Source organism: Nicotiana tabacum, chromosome 9, assembly GCF_000715075.1.
Source record: "Nicotiana tabacum cultivar K326 chromosome 9, ASM71507v2, whole genome shotgun sequence".
Lineage (NCBI taxonomy): Eukaryota > Viridiplantae > Streptophyta > Magnoliopsida > Solanales > Solanaceae > Nicotiana > Nicotiana tabacum.
In genome coordinates, this window is record NC_134088.1 from 6,421,024 (window position 1) to 6,429,053 (window position 8,030).

The window sequence follows — 8,030 nt, forward strand, 5'->3', positions numbered from 1 at the left end:
TGTCACTTGTTTATTCTCATATTGTTAATATTTTGGTACTAATTATTCTCCCCCCCCCCCTCCCCCTCCCATCTCCTTCTTCCTTTTTCTTCTTCTTATTCTTATTCTTCTTCTTCTCCTCCTTCTCTTTACTGAGCTGAGGATCTATTGGAAACAACATCTCTACTTTTACTGGGTAGGGGTATCACATATATGAATATACTGTGTATGTTGTTGTTGTTGTTGTTATTAGTTTATAATGAAAATGCATAAGTTAGTTTATCTTTTTCTTTAGTATTTAATTATGTAAATAATAGTACTTATTAGCTGTACTTATTTTAGCATGACCTACATAGTATTTTTAGATTATGTTAATTTTCATTATGGCATATTAGTTAGCAACATTTGCTTTATGTAACTTTATTATCTTTGTTATTGAATATTTTGGTATAATGCAAATGTCTTGTCTCATATTATTGTGTTATTTCTTGGAAAGTACATTATATAGTTGTATCTTACTAGGACTAACGAAATATTTGGAGCACAAGGTATATATTAAGTGCTTTGAAGAATTTATTGGAAAAAACCCGAAAACCCGAAAAAAATTTAAAAAAAAAACGGAAAAAATCGAGATTGAAAAACCCGACTTCGTTGGTTTAATTTGGTTTATAAATTTAAAAACCAAACATCATTGGTTTAGTTTGGTAATTAAAAAAATTCAAACGAACCCGATCTATGTACACCCCTAGTTGCAACAATGCCCTGGAGACTGTCTTCTAAGTGACAATTTCAGTTGCAAAAATAATAGTTGCTTCTCAGCAAGACTTGGGGAAAAGTTTGGCTGTACCATAGTGCATGTTAACAATCACTAAGACATAATTCCAACTTTGATCTCTAAACTTGTCCAAAGGAGAAAGTAAAAGGAACCTTGCCTGAAAAAAATTACTTATTTTTCGAACCTTAGCTTATTATCTTTTGGGCTACAGATTTGCAAAGTTGCGACTGGACAAACTGGTTGCAATGTAGCACACAGCTAAAGCCTGTCGAATACCTTTCTACTAAGTAATCGAGAGCGTTAAACAAAAGCTTCCTCTACTTTTACATAGCCCTGTTTGATACACAACTAGAAAACACAATATACAAGCAGTTGAACAACGATGTATCATCGCTCATTCGTTGCCTGATTAAATTCGGATGTTACCTGTCCGGAAACGCTCATCATACAGCTGCAAGTGCCCATATATACCTCTCAGTGTGAGATCCTAACATTGAGAAGTAAAACTGAGGCTTCTTCAAGGTTTTCAACTGCTTCAGATTCGATGAGGCGTTTGAAATATCCGAGCTAGTAACATCTGTACACCCAGATAGATCCAAATGCTCAAGGTTTACACACCCTTCACATATCAAAGCTAGTCCTTTATTAGTCAAGTCGGAGAAACGAAGCTCAAGCTGCACAAGTTTGAGCATAAATTTTCCAATTGCAGAAGCTTCAGAATCGCCATCTTGAGGATAGGCATCTAGATACACCCCGGGGACAAAAAGTTGTTGTTGGGAAAGATCTAACCTACTCGTGAAATTTCGCCTTAGAATTCTCAAATTAGCACAATGCTGTCCTATAAGAGCAAGAGAATTGTGAGATATTTGATAGCAGAGGCTGATATCGAGTTCCCTAAGCAATCGACACCCAGAGGCGATCTTAAACATCGTTTCATCAGTTACATGTGGACAGCATTTGATAGAGAGAACTTGAAGGTTTGGAGACCTGTAAAGAATCAGAGCCATTGTTACCAGTCATAAATACCGACGACGAAAACTTTTCCAAAACTAGGCAAAAGATTGTATTCGGGAAGCACCAGCATTATCAGAAAGCAAACCAACAACGACATACCAAGTGTGATCCCACAACTGGAGTCTGGTGAAGGTGGGGTATACGCAGACCTTACCCCTAACTTGTGTGAGATAAAGAGATTGTTTCCAATAGACCATCGGCTCAAGAAAAGCGATTATCAAAAAGCAAACTAACAGAATAAAATCTATGGGTTTAACTTAACTGGTAGGCAATGCCAAAAAAACAAAAGTAAGATTATTATATCTAATAAGTAAATATAGAGAATTGATGATTACCACTTACCAGTAACTAAAAACTTAAGAGCAAAACCACATTAGCTTCATCAAGTTGGGAGGTGGATCAAGTGAAAGTGAATTGAACTTATTTTGTGTTTGAATCAATTATCTTGGATTAATCAGCTCCTTTACGGTGATAACAGTTTTAACGATATTTCGGTCATTTTAACAGAATAAGTAAACTAAACACCTCAACTGCTTTTTTTTTTCAACTTCAACACTTCTATACAAATATGTTACTACTTATTTATAAAACCCGTTTTAAGAACTTTTCATCAATTAGTACTAAAAGCTAGTCCCTCCGTCCCAATTTATGGGGCACTCTTTTTATTTTAATCGGGGTAGGGGAAACAGCCTCTCTACCCTTCCGGGTAGGGGAAAGGTCTGCGTACATATTACCCTCCCCAAACCCCACTTGTGGGATTATACTGGCTGGGTCGTCGTCGTTGTTGTCTTTTTATTTTAATCGGCCCCAAAATGAATGTCAGTCTTTCCTATTCAGAAATAATTTATTCTTACAACTTCTACATCCACACAAATATTTATCGTTTATTTTAGACCACAAATTTTAAAAGTTTCTTACTTTTTCTTAATTTCTGCGTCTGAGTCAAATACCACCACCTAAATTTCAGCTGAAGAGAATACGGGAAATATACAAACTTCTCAAACAAAAACAAAAAACTAACTACTGAAATTAAAAGCAATTGAGTACTTTTGTTTACCTTTCAGCAATTAAAGCTAGGGACTGATCAGAGCAGTGTCTAACCCGGACTGTAGTAAGAGACCCATCACTCCAAAGTACAACAGATCGAAGCATAGAGTCCATTTTGCGCTCGAATTCGGGCGTCCAGAAACGAGACGACTCAGTGGCCGATTCGAACTGAGTTTCGAGGTCGATTACCGAGTTGAGGTTAGGGTCTTTACAAGCTTCAAGCCATGGCTTGCAGACAAACATGGCTCCGCGCCATCGGTCTTCGATGGGAAGGCGAGAGAGGATGTTGATGAGGCATAACTGAGTTAACTCGGCCCAGCCATGGTTAGGCCATGACTCGGTTTTCTTTTCTTTGTCATCTTCCATTTCTGATGGAACTTCTCCTCTTTACCAAATTTTGATTCTGAGCTTATTATAAGTGGTAGTAAGGGGTAGTTTTGTCAATTTAGTTCTTCTTCCTTCTCAATTTATGTGTTGATTAGCATTGAGTTTAGGAAGAGAAGCACGGTTCACAAAGTATTCCGTATTTTCGTAGTGTTCGGGAGTATTGTGCCTCAAAAATATGATGTAGACAGCTTATTCCGGTACAAATGTTAGCATAGGCGTTTCTAGAATTTCAAGAGAAATTTTATTTTGTGTCTCATACAACTGACACTAATTGTATGAGGCTCATTTTTGTCTCACAAATTTGTGGACCCCAATCTTACACTTCTAGATCCACAGAAATCTGGGTCCACAAAATTGTAAGACAAAAAAGTTACCACATACAACTAATGGAGACACAAAATAAAATTTTCCGTATTTCAATAGCATGGATGCACCATGAGAACCAAAAACCTCGAGTTTTTGAGAGGGTGGCTAAGAGATATTTTTTATTTATAAGTTAAACAAAGATTAAAGAAAGAAAAAGGAAAATATATATATATATATATATATATATATATATATATATATATATATATATATATATATATATATATATATATATATATATAACCATTAAAAAAGGAAACAAATAAAAGAAGTGTGTTTAATTAGAAAAAGCGGCAAAGGCATGGGGATCAATCCTATTTATTAATTGAAATAGGGATTTTTTCATTCCTACACACTATTTAAAACTTTATTACAAAAATTGTACATGTTTTGTTATTTATCTGACCTACACAAGTTTTATTTACAAAATATATACATTCCACCTTAAAGGCTCTCAATCCGTTATTAATCCATTTTTTTATACAATAGTTAAATAAATAAAAGAAAAATATATAAATAATTTTTCTACAATTTTACTACAATTTCGTAAATATAATGTATATCATGTCCTCTTCTTCTTCGTCGAGTTTCAATCTGAAATTCAGCCAAAACTAAGTCTAATCTTCACCAATACCCCTCAAAATTGAGATTTAAACTCCAAACTATATTTTCAATTATTTGCAACAACACTCAATCCAAACAAATAATGATTTTTGAAAATTCAAATTCGAATTCAAAGCTTCAAAGCTTTTTAATGGTTGTCAATGGTAAAATTGCTGCTCTCTTTTCCTTTACTTTACATTACTGAAATTAGGGATTGAGAGATAGAGAGAGACGTAGAGAGAATTCCCAATTCTTTGCAATAATATCCAATTCAAACAAATAATATTTTTTGAAAACCCAATTTCGAATTCAAAGCTTCAAAGCTTTTTAATGGTTGTCAATGGTGGAATTGTTGCTCTCTTGTGCAAGATACGTGGGGGAGGGGTGGGATGTGGGATGTGGAGAGAGAAACGTGGGGGAATGGAAGATATGTTAGAGTGATTTTAGGACATTAATTATTATCATTAATTCCCTCAAAATGTACATAAATGATAATTGGGTATATAAAATATAATTATAGTAAAACTTGAGTAGGGAAGGTAATATAGTTTCATATAGTATATAGGAATGTAAAAATCTCATTGATGAAATATGATTTAAAAGAAGAAAGAGTATGAGAATCGAACCCCTCACTAATAGCCTGTTGGCCAAGCTTTTTTCTTTTTTTTTTTGGCCAAAAGTTTTTTTCTGGCCCAAAGCACTTTTGGCCAAACAATGAGGTGTTTGGCCAAGCTTTTAAAGGAAAAAAATATTTTTGAGTAGAAGCAGAAGCAGTTTTTGAGAAATAGAAAAAAAGTAGCTTCTCTCCAAAAGCACTTTTCTAGGAAACACTTTTGAGAAAAATACATTTAGAAGGAGTTTTCAAAAGCTTGGTCAAACACTAATTATGCTCAAAAGTACTTTTCAAATTAATTAGCCAAGCACAAACTGTTTCTCACAAATAACACTTTTTTAAAAAATACTTTTGAGAAAAGCATTTCTCAAAATAAGTTGATTTTAGAAGTTTGGTCAAACATGCTATAAAAGGTAGAAGGTGCACTTTTCTTTATCCGTGCATTAAATTGCTCACTTGAGCTTGGATTTACCCATGTTAATTTAAGTATTTTGAGCTAAATTTTACTGGTGTTATACATGATCTAGGGAGAGGAGAATGGGTTTACATGAACCCACCCCTCCGAATATTAGTGGTTGTTTTCATCGCATGGAGTTTGAGAAATAAATAAATATTTTTGGATTTTATGGTATAAAATAAATTATAAATATTTAATAATTATAAATTATCTTATTAAGGATAAAGTTAAAAGTTAAATTAATTTTAAATAAATATAAAAGAAGATTACGAGATAGAAAGAATATCTCTTTATTGAGCATTTGTGAATGATAATCACTAAAGTTTGAGGCTTCACTCAAAATAGTTCTTCATGTAGAAGTTAGAACAGCATGGATGAGTGAAAATGATAGTATAATTATCCCAAGATAAATTGTGGATTATCTTATAATTATTTGGTTTATTTTTTCTTTTTTGCTTTGGTATAAGAATTTTTGTGATTTTTTACACCACACAGTTGTGATATTATTTTTTGCCATATTAATATAAGATATAATCTTGGAATTATGATGCGTATATCCTTCTACTTAGCTCTTCTCTGGTTCTCTCAAAGTTTTTTAAGAAAGTTAAAGTTAAAATTTTAAAAATAAAAATTTATCAAAATTTGTCTAGTATAAAAGCAAACACGTGATTTATATTGTATAACTAGTTTTTAGTCCAATTAACTAAATATTTATAAAATATATCCACTAAAATAATTTCATCATATTTAATCACTTTGTAGTGTTATTAGTGTTCTGCTGTATGTATCAGAGAGCATTTTTAAGTGAAGCTTCAAATTTGTACTTTTCTCAAACGTAGATGAATTTCATTGGACTAGATTAAGCTCCCATTTGGCAATAAAAAAAATTTCACTGTTTTTCAACAATATTTTAAAAACATTATTTGGTTATAAAAAGTGATCAGTTTTTGAAGATGAATTTTTCAAGTTTCAAAAATTGATTTAATGGGCGTTTGGACATAAAAATTGTGAAATTCCCTAAAATGTTGGGGAGAAAAAAAAAGTGAAAATGGTCTTTAAAAATTAGAGTTGTGTTTGGACGTGAATACAATTTGAAACTTTTTTGAATTTTTATGAGTGATTTGAAGTGAAATTTTTTGAAAACAACTTCTTGAAGTTTTCAAATTCCGAAAATTCTGATATTCAACTTTAAGTGAAATTTGAAATTTTCATGGCCAAATGCTGATTTCGAAAAAAAGTAAAAATTTTCTTGAAAAGAAGTAAAAAAAAAATAATTATGGGCAAATGGACCCTTAAACTAGTTTTCAAGTTTTTGAAGTTTTCTACTCACAAAACTTCAACTTTTCTTCAAGTAAAATGCACATGTCCAAACATAATTAACTTTCAAAAATCATTTTTTACCTCATCATAAAAAACTTTTTTTTTCAAATTGTAAACAAACTTATGTCCAAATGCTAGCTAAATGTGCAGTAGTTTTGAAATCTTGGGAGCACTATTATATACTCCATATACATTAGAGAACATTTTGAGTGAAGCCCCTAGGTTAAGGGATGAATTTGGACTTCATCATCAAAAAAGTCCCACCTTTCTTTCTGCTTACGGCAAAGGACCAAATATGTCCCTCTACTTTCAAATATTGTTTACATGTACCCTACGTTATACTACTGGGTTATCCATATTACTATCGTCATACTTTGAAAGAAAAATACCCCTATTTTGTATGGAGTGCCACGAGACAACACTAGATTAAAATGACTCATTTCCTTTTTTTTACCTAACCCGTTTTACAAAAACCCACAGCCCGAACCATATTTTCATTTTTCAGTTTTTTTAAAGAATTTTCTTTTTGTAAAACTTAAAAAAAATTGCAAAATATTTTCATTTTTTTAAACAGAGTAGATACTGAAAAGATTTTGCAAAACAAATTGTAAAAACTGAAAAAAATCGTTTTTTTAACAAAATATTTTTTTTTGTAAAAACTGAAAAAAATTGTAAAAACTGGAGAAAAAAAATTCAGTTTTAACAAAATATTTTCTTTTTTTAAAAACTGAAAAAACTATTTCCAACAAAATATTTTCGTTTTTGAAAAATGTTTTTTTTTTCAGTTTTTTTAAAGATTTTCTTTTTGTAAAAACTGAAAAAACAAATTTGTATAAACTGAATTTTTTTTTGTAAAAACAGAAGAAAAAAATCGTTTTTTAAAAACTGAAAAAATTATTTTCAACAAAATATTTTCGTTTTTGAAAAATGTTTTTTTTTCAGTTTTTTTAAAGATTTTCTTTTTGTAAAAACAAATTTGTATAAACAGAAAAAAAATTCGTTTTTTAAAAACTGAAAAAATTATTTTCAACAAAATATTTTCGTTTTTGAAAAATATTTTTTTTCATTTTTTTAGTTTTTTAAAAGAATTTTGTTTTGTAAAAACTGGAAAAATAAATTTGTAAAAACAGAAAAAAATATTTTTTGTTTTTTAACATAATATTTTCGTTTTTTAAAAACTGAATTTTTAAAAAAAAAAACTGGAAAAAAATGAAAATAGGGGTCGGGTTGTGGGTTTTTTAGAAACGGGTCGGGTAAAAAAAAAATGAGTCGTTTTAATCTGCTGCTGCCACGTTGCACTCCATCAAAAAATAGGGGTATTTTTGTTTCAAAGTATGACAATAGGAATATAGATAACCCAATAGTATGACGGTAGGGGTATGGATAACCCAATAGTATAACGAAGGGTACAGGTAAACATAAACAATATTTGAAAGTAGAAGGGTATATTTAGCCCTTTTCCGTTCTGC

The 8,030-nt window shown here is 31.1% G+C and overlaps 1 pseudogene; it reads right to left on the minus strand.

The window, feature by feature from the left end:
- Positions 1-1,013: 1,013 nt before the first annotated feature.
- LOC107768363 (F-box protein SKIP1-like) lies at positions 1,014-3,217 on the minus strand (annotated as a pseudogene).
- Between the last annotated feature and the right edge of the window lie 4,813 nt (positions 3,218-8,030).